The following is a 16,814-nucleotide window of genomic DNA, read 5'->3' as shown; positions in this document are numbered from 1 at the left end:
AAGGATGGAGAGCGATCTCTGGGTGTAGCTGGAGAACTAGCGGTGGAGGCGCAGATAGAAGCCCACGGAGCGGGAGGAGATTAGCTTGCTGTATACTGGCAAAAACCTGCCCCAGGTCAATGTAGAGTGGAAAGAACAGTCCAGAGGAGGATACACCAGATGTAAAACTTGCAGGCCGACATTATAAATGACAGCGGGTGGCTAGCTAACAGCAGCAACGGCGTCGAGTCGGGAAGACAGGTGGAGAATGAGGTTAGTTAACCACACTTAGACACGAAAACATTGGGATGGCAGCCGAAGTCAGGACAATCAAAGCAAAGGCGCATGCTTTTGCTCTAACTTGAGTGTAAATATACGGCCCAGTGATCCGTAAAAACGTTAAAAATAACTTAAAAACAGGTAGTGGAGAGCAGCAGCTACAAAATGCGCCAGCGTCCACTCAACCCGCTGATGACATCTTAGTGTTCAGTATTCTTGCATAAAAAAACATAAATTCCACTTCGTTTTCCCGCACCCAAAATACTCTTGCTAAGGCTAGGAAAGTATTAAAAGTCATCCATTTATACAACAGCCTGTAAACTCACTATAACTTCACTTTACAAAAATATATAGGTATAGGTACTTTCTATTTTCCTCCAGTGACTAGTGAATATGTGCGCAGCATCGAATAACGAGGATTTTCTCATGTTCAGGGGTTTTTAAGACTTTTAAAATGTCAAATGCCATATACTCTTATGTTATGTTCTAAAACTATCAAGTACTGAGAAAGTCATGTGCTGAAATATTTTGGGTGTTATTTATATATATATATATATATATATATATATATATATATATATATATATATATATATATATATATATATATAATTTATAAATATAATTATAAATATCTTTATTGTAGTTGATTTTAGAATCAACTACAATAAAGAAGCTAATTAAAAGAGATATATACATTTATGTCTCAGTGTATAATTTAATTTCTACCTACATTTATTTGTTCATTGTATTTTTGGTGGCAATTAATTGTATGCTTATTTATTTATTGAGCATTAATTTATTTATGTATTTATTTTTAAATATGGTAGAGCTGGTCCTCCATACATCTGAGGTCATGACGTGGGACAAAAAGTAAATCCAACCCCAGAAGCTAAATTTCGCCCAGATATATGTGACGTCAGGAGTCAGAGTATTTTTCCATTGGTTCTGATTCACGTTGACGCCCCCTTTTGAATGAAGAGATCCTCTGTGAATAGATCTGTTGACGTGGACAAGTCAAGATGCTAAAATGGATCCTTTTGCTTTTCCTGAGAATACACAGTGCTAATACTGGTAAGTTAGCTGTAATTTTTTTTTTTGTATCTTGTTTTATCCAAATGTTATGAATTAATATAGAGAAAAATGTACAGTTCTGGTAAACTTCGGGTTTATATTGTTTCCAACCCCCTCTCTGACATTAAGGCAATTGATTCTATAAATATAAATAACTCAGGAAATCAAGTAACGTCCAGCATTTTATTACAAAGCTGAACTATTGTATTTGTCCTCTTCAATCTATTATTGCCTCTATAAGAATGGTATTAAACGTGGGGGTGGCGACCCCTAGGGGGCGTGCGGAGATATTGCAGAGGGTGTCCCGACCCCAATAAGATGCTGAATGCTGTCGATTTACACCATGATCATGATTGCTTTTATTAATGTTACATATAATAGGCAACTGTGTATTAATATACAGTCGCCTATGTATTTTAACTTAAATTCCCCATCAGTTCATTGTTCTAAAAATAATGTATTGTAAAACTAAATAGATTTTAACATTATCTGTAACAGTTATTGGATTTTATCCTTTGCGGTGTGGAGATAGTATTGTTAACATGTGTAATGAATTACTTTGATATATAAAGAAATCAAACATTTAATTATTTTTAGGTCATTGTAGCCACGAATTATTAAATATTAAAATGTCTCCCACAAAACGTTTGTCTTAATATAGTTTTATGATAAAACATTCTCTACAATAAAGGTAATAGAGCTCTAATAAAACTCAAAGTGAACTTTGATCAAAGGAAACAAGGTAGATCTGAGTCTTTTAGAATCTGAAATGTTTTAAGAATGGAGGTCATAAGATTAATACAAGATTTTATATTGTTTTATATAAAATGGTCACAGAATGTTTACAACAACCTTTTTAGGAAAGGAGAACATTAGATGTATTTCATAACTTTAAAAACTGTTCTGAATTTCTTAACTTCTTAAAATTAAACAAACGGTTAAATATGTCGTGTAACGAGTGGATATAAAGCCACATGAAGAAGTAAAATAAAAAGTTGATAACATGATTAAACTGAATGTAAAACATATTTAATTCACAATATTTATATCAAATAATTACATTCTTTAGAAATATTTAAAAGGGAAAAAAACACTTTCTGGAGGATGTTTTTCATGCAAATTTCATTTATTAATAATAATTAATGGTATTATGTTATGTATCGTTTTACTTAAACACAACAACTTGAATGAAGGGTGGATTTAAATCTTTGGTTTTATTTTCTCAGCTCAAACCACAATTTTGTCTTTTTTCTAGTGACCCACTCCCTGAAGTATTTTTACACTTAATCGTCTCAGGTCCCAAACTTCCCAGAGTTTGTGGCTGTTGGTTTGGTTGATGATGTTGAGAAGTATTACTACGACAGCAACACCCAGAGATGTGAGCCCAAACAGGACTGGATGAGGATAAACACTGATCCACACTACTGGGAGAGAGAGACTGAAATCCTTTTGGGTAACCAGCAGACCTTTAAAGGCAATATGGAAATTCTAAAGCAGCGCTTCAACCATACTGGAGGTTTGTCTGTCTTATTGTTGTTTACAGCAAGTATGATACAAAAACACACACAAACAAGATCGAGAGACTCCACTAAACATTTTTTTTTTTTAGCTATGAACAAATATAAAGTACAACAATTGTTCAAATGAAATTAACTTTTCTTAAGGTGACTCTTCCTTTATTAACTTATATAATGTTAAATTAATCACACAGGGATAATACAATTATAAAATTTTCCAAGAAGCAAAAGCCAAACTTATGTCTAAGTAACAGTAAGCATATAATCATCAAATTGTTTAATGGTGATATTTAACATTTCATAGATTCCTAATATTGTCCATTATAAGTGTTTACATATATAGTCAATATTTTTATTGTCCTCAGAGGCACTTTATTTACATTATTGCTGAAGGGAATCCATCAGGAATCCAGCAGGTGTAACGTTTGTAAGCATTTAGTGTTACTAATTGTTAGAGTGATGGTAAAAATATTGAAAGTTAAAACATTAATTAATTATAAAAAAATTGAAACTGACTGAAGTTTATCTCCCATGTGAGAGTACATTTATAAATTAGTAACAGACTTGATTTTAAACTTTTTATGATCATCCTTGATCAATGCTAACAGCATATTTTGTACCAGAGAAACACAAAAATATGACTTACAACATTAATTAATTAATCACATATTTTATCCCTTTATTTCTTGAAGTATAAAAGCCTATTTGAGCATTTTTAATATGCAATAAATGACATGAGTAAAAAACATGTCTAAAAAAAAACGTTTTTTATTTTTTAAGAACTTTTCAGAAATTGGAACGAAAACATCCTGGTACCATAAAATGTTAAACTCCTGCCAGTAATGAATCAAGCATGGTAAAACTGGAGTGTTATGTTTCCATCCAAACGGTATCATGATAGTTCAGAACTACAGATCTGTAAACAGTATTTCAAAGTACTCTGTAAACTTGAGTTGTTTTGAAAACATAGGACAGAAAATCAAGATGTACTGTACTTAAAAGTACTTTTCAAAAATTAAAAACACATTGCACATTAGGTTATGAAATACAAACTTAATTCAAATTAAATAAAATTACATGATTAAAATAATACATAAATAAAATGAAATGTACAGTAGGTGGCTTCCACATGCATCTCAACAATATAACATGATACATCTTGAATATTTTCAAAATGTTTAAATATTCCTTTGCTCAGAACAGTAACTGCAGCAGCTATAAATGCATATTTATATATATACATATGATACACATGGACAAAACTGTCGGTACCCCTTGTTTAATGAAAGAAAAATCCATAATGGACACAGAAATAACTTTAATCACACAATTTGTGTGTGTGTTTTTATTCCTTCCCTGCTAGTATGTAACACCCATGCTGGGTGGTTTCTGAGACCTCTTTGCATAGCCTGCACCTGGGATCTTGCCTGCCATTAGATCTGGGCCTCTGTTGCTCTGGTGCTCAAGGCCTGCTCCTGTGCTGCCATGATTAGTGCTTCAATGCTGTCCTCCAGTCCAGACCTCTCTAGCTATTGGTAGGATTTGGTCATCAGCCACTTCAGCTATCTGTCATCAATTATAGACAACAAACTAAGGAAGGCTAACACCATTAGCTGTCATCAAACTTTGACTATGAGATCAGCTAGAACTGTGAGAAGGGGCAAAAATGCTACTGTCACCAACTGTAGCTTTAATAGTAAATACAGTGTGTACTACCAACACCGTTACCGCAAGCCGAGTTGAGAGAGGAGGGGCGAACGCTGTGCTCACCAACAAACAGCAAACCTACCTGCCAGTAGTCCCCCAGTGAGAATCAACCCGTTACAGCCCCAGGAGGGCAAAACACTGCTACTCCAGCTGTCCAGCTGATCACAAACTCAGTTTATTGTTGTCTGGACTGAAGGTTAATCAGGTCTCCTCTGATCAGGAGGAACATCTTCACCAACGCAGCAGAAGAACCATCAGGTCCAACATCTGCTGTGGATTTAGCTGCTTTCTAGAGGAGGAGCTGCTGGGTCAGTGGTTCTGGTTCTGGTCGGTATATTTGTAGGCAGGTGGGTTTGCTTCCATGAGTTGAGTCTTTCCAGAAACTCTGAGCAGACAGAAACAAGATGAAGTGAAGTGAAGATCATCTGAAATGTTCCTAACTGAGAGGAGCTGACCGAGCAGAAAGATCAGAGCTACTGCTGGAGAATAGAGACTAGAAGCTGAAGCTGCAGAGTGAGAACCTGGACCTGAACGGTCCTTCAGAGAACAGAACCTCTCAGTGGTCGATAACGTCTCCCATCAGGCTAAACAACCAGAAACACATGATGTAAAACTAAATTAACAATAGGATTAACCTTTTTAAAAGTAAAAGCTTTTACGTCTATGTTCATATGAACATAGACATAGACTGTTCCCTCTCCTGGGACATCTCAGGTCTCCACTAAGTGTGGTTTATTGTCAATAATGAGATGGTATCAGGCAGTAGAGTCCAAAGGTCTAGGTAAAATCCACAAATCAGAAGCAGCCCCAGTCATGACCATAATCATAGCTGGGCAGAAGGAGTAAAAATAGCTGGTCAGCACCAACCAAAAAACAACAACAACAAAAAAAAAACATAAACAACAGCAGATAGCATGACAGTTTTCTGTTTTCTCTCTCTGTCTTTAGGAGTTCACATTGTCCAGCACATGTACGGCTGTGAGTGGGATGATGAGACTGGAGAGGTTACTGGCTATAACCAGCGTGGCTATGATGGAGAAGACTTCCTAATAATGGACATAGAGGAAAACAGATGGATTGCTCCAAACCGACCAGGCTGAAATCACTACAAACAAAGTGAACAATATTAAAGGTTATCTGGAGGCGAGGAAGAACTACCTGACCAACCACTGTCCTGGGTGGCTGAAGAAATATGTCGACTATGGGAGGAGCTCTCTGATGAGAACAGGTATAGTCACATATCCTGATTTTCTTTGTATTAAGTGATTTTTTTTAATACTTTTAAACAAAACAGAATTACTAAAAGGACTTTTCTAACTGCACACTAATTTTTGCACTGCCATGTTTTTTTTTTTGCATAATTTCTGCGTATCTGAGGTTGGTCTCTAGCTCTAAAATTATAAACAGTTTATATTCCAACATGCTGTCTCTATCTGCAGATCTTCCATCAGTCTCCTTCCTCCAGAAGTCTTCCTCGTCTCCAGTCAGCTGCCACGCTACAGGTTTCTACCCCAACAGAGCAGAGATGTTCTGGAGGAAAGATGGAGAGGAGGTTCATGATGGTGTGGTCAGAGGAGAGATCCTCCCTAACAATGATGGGACCTTCCAGATGAGTGTTGACATCGATCTGTCATCTGTTAAACCTGAAGACTGGAACAAGTATGAATGTGTGTTTCAGCTCTTTGGAGTCAATGAAGACATCACCAATAGACTGGAGAAAACAAGAATCCTGAGCAATGAATGTAAGGATTTGAAAAAAGAGCCACATGTTTTGATGTTAAAGTTCTGTCTGCCGTTCTTCTCTTTTAAAATTTACTATATGTTTTAGGGCTTAGATCAGAAGGATTTTTTGTGATCATTATCTAAGCTTGTGAATGCTGGAGATAGGCACCAGCAACCCCGCAACCCCATGAGGGATTAAACGGTTTGGAAAATGGATGGATGGATGGATGGATCTTAGCTTGTTCCACAGTTAGAAGAAGTGATTTGCTACTGTCACAATCTGCTCCAGTTGTTTGTGCTTCTTTTATATTATCAGTAAATACCGTTGTCAATAAAAATGTTCAGATTTATTCATTTTGATGTTTTAATTTATGTTAGACGTTGTTCAACCAGTCACTACACTAATTTAATAAACAGCTTTATAACAGTTGAAAATCTATGAGCATTATTATTATTATTATTATTATTATTATTATTATATAATAAACCACTCGCAATCATATTAACTGTAAAAAAAAAACACACTGAATCTTATTGGAGGTGTAATTGTGTTCAGTGTAAGAAAAATGTTCAGAACAGAAACTAGAACAAGTGAAAGATGAACAAAGCTAAAATCTGGTCATGATGTTAAGGTAATTTGGAATAAAAGACACAAACAAACCTGTGAGTCTTAATTGGTTTGTTCTTCTCAACAGCAAATGGCAGAACGGTGATCATTAGCCTTCTTGTTGCTGTGACTGTCCTGGGTCTTATTGGTGTGATTGGATTCTTTCTTTACAGAAATAACAATGAGAGACAGATATTTTATCTCCCTTTTCCCGTATTTTGATTGTCAACCTTCTCCCAGTTTAAATATGTGGCAATTGTGATTTTGAATTTATCTTTGGGTCACTTAGAAATAGAACTCATTTAAACATTAAAGCTACATATAGACGTCATTTAGTCACGAGTCAATGACACAATGATGTAGATGCTATTATATATTTGGTTGACACTTTAGTAGAGGAGTCTCAGATGAAGATCAGGACGTATGATGTGTGTGTGTCAGACTAGGTCAGTCAAACTTAATATATAATTATTGTTTTTTGGTCAAAAAATTACCAGACTAACAAACCAGACTAACATAAATATCATTTTAAAAGAAAAAAATGTCTGAAAAATTACTCTTAACTTAAGAGTATAAATATACAAAACAGCACAACATTTCCTTAATATCACAGAAACAAAAGTAAGAAAGTTGTAAACTTTAAAACTTGCAGTCAAAGGGCATGACTGTAAAGATGTAGTACAAAAAATGTAACTTATGAACTGAAAAGTGCAACTCTAAATCATGTGTAAATTCTATTCTGTATTTATTTTGAGCTCTTGCTGCTGTAAAAAGTCGGTTGTCTTTCAGCACCGCAGAGTAAAACTCTGAGCAGGACATTTCATAATTTAGACTCACAATGAGCAATTTCTGATTAATTCAGAAGAACATTTGTTTCAAATGTCAGTCCACTTATTTTTCATGATAGAGAAAATTCTTTCCACAAACCCAGTGAAAGACAGAATGCTGAGGACAAAGAATATGACAGTCTGGAAGTTGCTGCTTGCATCCATCTCTCTGCTGTTCCCTTGGACTGACAGTTTTCCTTCCTGTAGTGAGGCGCTCTAGTAGGATGTCTGCATAAAGCTCGTCCATAGACAGGTTGAACATACAAAAAGTTATGAAATGAGTATGTATTTATTTGTATACTCTATAAATTGTATACTTTTGTTTACAAGCCTCGAGGTTCATCACTGCACAAGCAATAGCTATATTTTTAGCTGTGAGCCAGATGAAACTTTTCAGTGATCTTCTCCATGTTCTCAAAGGAGATGTTCAAAAATGCTACAGAGAGAGGCTGCAGGGGAAAGAGCCAGTTTTCCTATCAGAACCATTTTTGTGTATAACCGATGGTCGTGTTTAAGAAGGTTGTAAACTCCTGCCTGGCAACATCAGCATCTCATGGCAAGAGACGCTGAAGCTTCTGTCTTGTTAGGTACCCATAATCTCTTCTCTGAATCAGCCTTCTCAGAAACGAGTCCATGATAGAATAGTATATCAGTAACCGTATATCTTTAGGACAACATTTTTCGCATTAACTGAAAGCTTGTCCAAAGCTTTTTTCACAGTGTTATGGACAATATGTGCATGGCGGTTTCGGCAGAGGATCTCACTATTGGTCTCTCAATTTTGTGAAGACGGAGCTTTTCATTCATTTCTTTCTGAAAACGTTTCAACACCTATCCAGGAGTGTTTGTCATTTCTGGTCGCTCACATTTTGAGCAACCTGCAGTTGGAGCGCTTCCGTTTTTAAGGACATGGAGACCCATCCTCCTAGGCGCATTCTAAGTCTGAGGCAAATCAATGACCTACCGTCACTGTCCCGGGTCTTTAGAAGCTATTGGTGTGAGTGGAGTACTTGGTCACCTGAATCATGACGAGATGCTGATGTAATCTCTCTGGAACGTGTTGGAGGACTGTGTCATGGCTGGTTTTAAGTGTTTGGCCCACATGCAGGACACGAACGGCAGCAGGGAATCAGTTTCAAAGGATTTATTTAAGCAGAAAATCAGGGTACGAGGACAGCGGGAACGAAGGCCGACCAGGACGCGTTCAGACGCTGCAAGGGAAAGGGAAACGTCAAAAAGGGGTTGATGGAACCAAACACGTTAGAGTTGGGCATAAGCTCACCACTGGGCGCAGGAAACCGGGCCGGGGAGGATGGGACGGACTCAGCCTTGCCTGATGGAGCTGGTGGCAGGTGTCTGAGTGACCGGCGGGCGCAGGCTGAACGGAATCCGAGCAGCGCCGGAGAATCCAGAGGTCCAGGAGCAGCAGGAGGAACCAGGTGAGTCCCGAGGGGTTCCAGTTCAGACACTTGGCACGGGGAAGGGATCCGAGGAACCGTACTGAGCGGGCACAGGTGACTCCTAGAGAGGGATCCGCCGGGAGGGCGATCAGGTGAGACCTGGAGAGCACAGAGAGATGATCAGTTTATCGAAAACTGGAGATCTGTCGAAGACAGTGGCCTTTCGCATACCACTCAGGTTAATACTCTGGCATCCTCCTGCTGTCCGTGCGCAGTTCTTATAGCGCGGCCCGGCGCTGCTGAACCAACCGTAGGTGTGCGTGCCCCGCCCACCAGTCAACCGCAAACACCTGCGGAGGGAAGCAGAGAGGGCAGGGCCGGCAGAAACTGCACGGCTCTGCCAGCTGAGTCCTGACACCACCCCCCCCTCAACGGTCGCCACCCGGCGACCTTAAGGAGGATGTGGAGGGACGAGAGGACAAGAAAGCATTGATCAGGGAGCTGTCACGAATGGAAGACCCAGGAACCCACGACCGATCCTCGGGACCGCAGCCCACCCAATCGACGAGGGTACTGATGTCCTCTACCGCGCCGACGGGAGGCAACGATCCTCTGAACCTGACGTCCGAGATGGTCAAGGGTGGGTGGTGGGGGTTCGGCCGGAGGGCCACATGGACTGGGGAGGACGGGCTTGATTAGAGAAACATGAAACGTAGGATGAGCTCGGGAGTGAGACGGGAGGCGGAGACGGACGGCTGTGGGGCTGACGATGGAAACTATCTCATGGGGACCAGTAAAACGTGGAGACAATTTGCGGCAGGAGGACCTGGCTGGAATGTCCCTAGTGGACAACCAAACTCGCTGACCGGGGTGGTAGGTGGGAGCCGGAATTCGCCTCCGATCAGCGAATCGACGGTTTCTTTCAGCTGACGTCTTCAGCGCTCTGATTGTCTGGGCCCAGAATTGTTTGCAGCGGTTGATGTGAGTCTCGACAGACGGGACCGCGATCTGTCTGTGGTCCTCAGGAAGGAGAGGAGGCTGGTACCCCAAGGAGGTCTCGAAGGGGGAAAGGCCTGTAGCGGAGGAGACATGGCTGTTGTGTGCATATTCGACCCAGGGCAAATATTGGTTCCAGTCAGTGGGGTTCGAGGAAGTGAGACAACGCAGAGCGGTCTCCAGCTCCTGGTTTAGCCGCTCTGTCTGACCGTTGGTCTGTGGGTGGTAACCGGAGGTTAAGGAGTACCTGGCACCAATGGCCGAGGCAAACTCCTTCCAGACCCGAGATATAAATTGAGGACCACGATCAGACAGAACGTCCTGCGGGATGCCATGCAGGCGAAAAACATGCTTCACCAGGAGCTGGGCCGTCTGGAGGGCTGAAGGGAGCTTTCGGAGGGGAACGAGGTGACAAGCTTTAGAAAACCGGTCAACAATGGTAAGGATTGTGGTCATGCCCTGAGAGGAGGGCAGGCCCGTGACGAAATCTAAGGCTATGTGGGACCATGGACGTTCTGGGATCGGCAGGGGCTGGAGCAGGCCCGCGGGAGGTCTATTGGAGTGTTTGTTTCGTGCACACACAGGGCAGGAGAGGACAAATTGTCTAACATCTTTGGACAAGGTGGGCCACCAAAACCGCCGGGAGATGAATGTGAGGGTTCTGTGGACACCGGGATGCGCAGAGAATTTCTCAGAGTGTGCCCACTGGATAACCTGAAGCCGCACGGAGGAGGGGACGTAGGTCCGGTTGGGCGGGCCGTTTCCCGGATCAGGGTCGGAGTGCAGGGCTTGGGAGATGAGGTCCTGAATCTCCCATTGCAGCGCACCAAAGGTGCAGGTCGGGGGTAGGATGGGGGCGGGTTCCTTAATGGAGTCCAGGGGCGCATATAGGCGGGAAAGGGCGTCGGGCTTTAGGTTCTTGGAACCAGGGCGGTAGGAAATTGTTAAGTTAAACCGAGAAAAAAAAAAAGAGACCAACGGGCCTGCCTGGGGTTGAGGCGTTTGGCTGTTTGCAGGTAGGCCAGGTTCTTATGGTCTGTCCATATCAACACGGGCTGCTCGGACCCTTCAAGCCAGTGGCGCCATTCCTCTAGGGCTAATTTTATGGCCAAAAGTTCCCTGTCCCCGACGTCGTAATTGCGTTCTGCGGGGGACAGACGACGGGAGAAGAAGGCACAGGGATGCATCTTCTGATCTTGGTCTGAGCACTGAGAGAGCACGGCCCCCACTCCTGTGTCGGAGGCGTCGATCTCCACAACAAACTGTTTGGTTTGATCGGGGTGGATGAGGATAGGAGCTTGGGAGAACCTCTCTTTTAAATTGCAGAAGGCAGAGTTAGCCTCTGTACTCCACTCGAAAGGGATCTTAGTGGATGTGAGGGCATGGAGGGGGGGCGGCGATCTGGCTGTAACTATGGATGAAGCGGCGGTAGAAATTGGCAAAACCGAGGAAGCGTTGCAGCTCCTTGCGGTTCTCGGGCACCGGCCACTCGATGACAGCCTTGATCTTTTCTGGGTCTGATCGGACTCGCCCCCCTTCCAAGATCAGACCAAGGAAGGTAACGGAAGGTTTGTGGAACTCGCACTTTTCGGCTTTGATGAAAAGTCGGTTCTCGAGGAGTCGTTGGAGTACGAGGCGCACATGATGTTGATGCTCTGAGAGGGTTTGGGAGTAAATGAGGATGTCATCCAAATAAACAAAAACGAAGAGGTTCAGGAAGTCACGAAGTATGTCGTTTACTAGAGCTTGGAAAACCGCCGGAGCGTTGCAGAGACCAAAGGGCATCACCATGTATTCGAAGTGACCCAGCGGTGTTTTGAAAGCTGTTTTCCACTCATCCCCCCGGCGGATCCTGACCAAGTGGTAAGCATTACGCAGATCTAACTTGGTGAAGATGGTAGCGGACTGAACCGGTTCGAGTGCGGAGGAGAGGAGTGGGAGGGGGTATTTATTCTTGACCGTAATAGCGTTTAGCCCGCGGTAATCAATACATGGGCGAAGGGTGCCATCCTTCTTAGCGACAAAAAAGAACCCGGCCCCGAGGGGAGAGGACGATGGTCTAATCAACCCAGCAGCTAGTGACTCTTTAATATATTTCTCTAACGCCTGCCGCTCAGCTCGAGAAATATTGTACAGGCGGCTGGTAGGCAGTGGCGCGCCCGGCAGAAGGTCGATCGCACAGTCGTACGGCCGATGGGGCGGCAGCGAGCTTGCCTGAGACTTACTGAAAACCAGCTTAAGGTCTCGGTATGACTCGGGTATTAGTCCTAAAATCTCCGGATCCACCTCAGCTGAGGGCTGAGCGGAGATCGGGCTGACAGGGACCGCCGACTGCAAGCAAGTAGAGAGGCACTCAGGTGACCAGGCTTCGATTCGCCGGTCGGTCCAGTTTATGTGTGGGTTGTGCTGTTTCAACCACGGAAAGCCCAGGACAAGCGAAGCCTGTTTTACAGGGAAAACTAAAAAGGTAGTTCGTTCTCTGTGGTTTCCTGAAACTACGAACTCCAGGGGCTTAGTTCGGTGGGTAATACATGGGAGGATCCCACCATTTAGGGCTGAGACGCGGAGAGGGGTGCGAAGGGGCACAGTCTCGAGCTGGGAACGACGAACAAAAGACTGGTCGATTAAATTAAAATCGCACCCTGAATCTATCAGGGCGGACAACTTAAAGGTTTCTCGAAAAGTAACAATAATCGCGCTAAGGCAAAGTCGTGACGGGGCAGGGGCGAACAACATAGGTTGGTCCGCCGGCTTCCCTGCTACAGCCGGCGGGCCCGTTCTTTTGGCCGTTCGGGGCAATCGTTTATGTAGTGACGGGGAGAAGCGCAATATAGGCACAACCTGGCAGTCATGCGCTGCTGCCTCTCCTCGGGAGTTAACCGCAATCGGCCCAGCTGCATGGGCTCGGGTGGAGAAGGAGGGGCCGCAGGGGGTGGGGAAGCCGCTGTGGGTTTAACATATGCCGAGTCCGGGAGTCGGGCCGTGAGAACTCTCTCAGTTCTGCCCTTAAACCTCCCCCTTAAACGGTTATCTAGCCGGATCGCGAGCGCGATCTGCTCATTTAAGGATGTGGGTTCCTCTAGGCGAGCCAATTCATCCTTTAAAGGTTCATCTAAGGATTGATGAAACACCGTTTTAAGCGCGCGCTGTTCCCAGCCGGCTGCTGCCGCCAGAGTGCGAAACTCTATGGCATAATCTGCGACGCGCCGCCCCCGCTGCCTGAGGGCAAGGAGGCGTCTGGAGTCTTGGACTTCGTCAGATTCCGCCGCAAAAACCATCTTAAACTCAGTCAAGAACTCACTAAAAGTGCAGCCGAATTGATTACAATCGGGGAAACGGGACTCGGCCCATCTGAGAGCTCTTCCCGAAAGTAAACGCAAAATATAAGCAATCTTTGCGTCGTCATGGGGAAACGAGCGAGGACAGCGATTAAAAGTGAGGGAACATTGAAACAAAAAACCTCCACAGTCCCCGCTGTCCCCCGAGAACTTCTCGGGGCTGGGTGAGGAAGTTTCGGAGGTAGGCGGAGACGCTTCGGCTGTCGGAAGCTCAGGGGAGGGGCCCTGGGACGCGGAGGCGACTGGCTGGGAGGTTGCGCTAAGGATGCCTGTCAGCTGTTGGATTTGGGCGGCTACGCCCTGGAGCTGACTTTGCATGGCCATAACGGTGGACTCAAGGCCCCGAATTTGGTCCTGCTGAGCGGTTAACGCTCTTCCGAACGTGTCCGCGGGCTCGGTTTGGCCAGAGTATTCTTCTGTCATGGCTGGTTTTAAGTGTTTGGCCCACATGCAGGACACGAACGGCAGCAGGGAATCAGTTTCAAAGGATTTATTTAAGCAGAAAATCAGGGTACGAGGACAGCGGGAACGAAGGCCGACCAGGACGCGTTCAGACGCTGCAAGGGAAAGGGAAACGTCAAAAAGGGGTTGATGGAACCAAACACGTTAGAGTTGGGCATAAGCTCACCACTGGGCGCAGGAAACCGGGCCGGGGAGGATGGGACGGACTCAGCCTTGCCTGATGGAGCTGGTGGCAGGTGTCTGAGTGACCGGCGGGCGCAGGCTGAACGGAATCCGAGCAGCGCCGGAGAATCCAGAGGTCCAGGAGCAGCAGGAGGAACCAGGTGAGTCCCGAGGGGTTCCAGTTCAGACACTTGGCACGGGGAAGGGATCCGAGGAACCGTACTGAGCGGGCACAGGTGACTCCTAGAGAGGGATCCGCCGGGAGGGCGATCAGGTGAGACCTGGAGAGCACAGAGAGATGATCAGTTTATCGAAAACTGGAGATCTGTCGAAGACAGTGGCCTTTCGCATACCACTCAGGTTAATACTCTGGCATCCTCCTGCTGTCCGTGCGCAGTTCTTATAGCGCGGCCCGGCGCTGCTGAACCAACCGTAGGTGTGCGTGCCCCGCCCACCAGTCAACCGCAAACACCTGCGGAGGGAAGCAGAGAGGGCAGGGCCGGCAGAAACTGCACGGCTCTGCCAGCTGAGTCCTGACAGACTGAGCTGTAAACACTGGGGAGTTAGGAGCTCAGTCCTCTTCCTCTGTTTAATGAAGGCTTTTCTGTTTTGACAAAGATAGCTTCTTTCATCTCTCTTTAAAACCATCTGTTCTCCCTGTCTGAAATATGGACATCATTGTCATCAAGAGTCTCCTTTGTTCTTTGTTTGCTTTTCCATGCATTTATGTAGCTGTTGTAGTTTCTCTGATGTTGGAGTCTGAGCAGTCCTCGCTGCATTGGACCGCAGACACAAAGCCGCTCCGCTGTGGTTTGAAACCTACGAGCCAGTGGATATTGCGCCTTTTGGCAGTCCTTGAGGGACATCTAACCAGCAAAGATGAAAATGAATTTTTTTTTATGCCTTTCAATTAAAAAATATGCCTTTCATTGAATATAACAATATTGATATTATTGATGTCACAACTATGTGTAAAAGTCATGATTTATTGCATATTTGTTAAAGTGTCTATTTTCTAACTGTGAAATGATAATAACGAAACCAGAATCACAGAATTTGCTGAAATAACATTATTTGTGCAAATAATGATATTCTGTGGCTTACCTGGTAATTAACAGTGATTCATGGGTCCTGATTCAGGCAGATTAACGTCTTGCATGTTCTTTTAAGACATGTCAGCCAAAACTAATTATCGACATTCAAAAGTGTTTCACCTTTAAACCAAATATCTGTCAAATTTAGCCTTGAGGTCTTTGAACTATGTGTTTAGATTTATTTTGATAAAAATGCTGATAGGGTTTTATCTGTAGAATGAAGGCAGATGTGAAAGGCTTTTTTAAATGTATTTATTTTTTTGTCTGTTTCAGCCAATCGTCCACCTCCTCGTAAGTACAGCCACTCTCTGCTCTGATCTGGTTTTATTCTTAGCTCTTCATTTTCTAAATGTATTTCTGTTTTATGGTGGTGGAGATATTTTCAGGATGTTTACCTTAGTTCAGAGCATTTATTCACACACTTTTTTTTTAATTCCAGCTGTGGAGAACATTACACCCCCAGAGGAAACCATGTTTCTTCCAGAAGCCTGAAAAACAGAAACAGACAAACACAAAGATGTGAGTGGATCAAAGCTGAACAAAGCTGTTATTAATAAACATAACACCCAAATATAATTTGACTTATTAAGATTTTTAATTTGCATTTCCAAAACCAATCCATATAGAACTCTAATCATGTAACATGACGCTGCCATTAACAGAGGAAGCTTCTAGAGCTTAACAAGCTGCTACATCTGGTTGAACAAGAAACACAGTCCTGACTAGAAAGCTGCTGGTTGCAACAGTTGAAAGGATTATAAAAATGTTTAATGAAGCTAAATTAATACAGTGGATTAAAAGTGGTTAGATTTTAGTGAACTTTTGTTTGAGTCTATACAAAATGTTCAGAAGGAAAATGTCCAGAATGTAAGAAATCAAAAGTGTCAGCAGAGAAAACTCAAAGCTTTCACCTCACAGCAGAAAATGCAAAACAGAAGAAATGAAAATTAACAGAAACAAGAGAAATTTAAGTTTTAAAATTTAGTAGTGTACATTAATCGCTCCAGATGCTGTTGTTTTTATTCTGACCTACAGACTTTATCTGCAAAATCACATTTTGTCTCAGTTCATATTTATTATCCAGTTCACACAGAACTGTTCTGTTGTTTGTAGACGACACCACTGTGGTGGGTCTCTTCTCCATCAACGATGAGAACCACCACAGACACGAGGTCCACGATCTGACACAGTGATGCTCCAGGAACAAAATCATACTGAAGACCAAAGAGGTGATAGTGGACTACATGAGGTCAAGGAAGACTGGACACACTCTTCTCTGCAAACAGGGGGAGGTGGTGTTCCGTGTGGATAATATAAAGGTCCTAGCCATTCACATATTTTCTTTAGTTCTGTTATCATCTAATGTAGAAAGTACTCCTGGGTCAATGTGAGCTTCTGAGCTTTCTGTGTCTCTGCTCTGTCTCCTCTAAGCCCCAGTGGGTGGAGGCAGATGAGCGTTCACACTGAGCCTGGTTCTGGTTCTGCTGGAGGTTCTCCTCCCTGTTAAAGGGGAGTTTTCCTCTCCACTGTCGCTTCATGCATGCTCAGTAGGAGGGATTGCTGCAAAGCCATCAGCAATGCAGACGACTGTCCACTGTGGCTCTACGCTCTTTCAGGAGGAGTGAATGCTGCTTGGAGAGACTTGATGCAA

The 16,814-nt window shown here is 43.4% G+C and overlaps 1 long non-coding RNA gene and 1 pseudogene across 1 annotated transcript; both read left to right on the top strand.

Annotated features, from left to right (window-relative positions):
* Nucleotides 1-1,264: 1,264 nt before the first annotated feature.
* On the top strand, nucleotides 1,265-7,106 carry LOC118565141 (annotated as a pseudogene).
* Nucleotides 7,107-15,342: 8,236 nt separating this feature from the next.
* Nucleotides 15,343-16,594, top strand: LOC118565402. The gene is made up of 3 exons (XR_004932378.1): nucleotides 15,343-15,454; nucleotides 15,603-15,682; nucleotides 16,277-16,594. It is a non-coding gene; the product is annotated as an uncharacterized LOC118565402 (long non-coding RNA).
* Nucleotides 16,595-16,814: the final 220 nt, after the last annotated feature.

The sequence above is a fragment of the Fundulus heteroclitus genome, chromosome 13 (assembly GCF_011125445.2).
Source record: "Fundulus heteroclitus isolate FHET01 chromosome 13, MU-UCD_Fhet_4.1, whole genome shotgun sequence".
NCBI classification, from domain to species: domain Eukaryota; kingdom Metazoa; phylum Chordata; class Actinopteri; order Cyprinodontiformes; family Fundulidae; genus Fundulus; species Fundulus heteroclitus.
The sequence above is the reverse complement of the archived record's forward strand: the minus strand, read 5'-3'. Positions and strand labels throughout refer to the sequence as shown.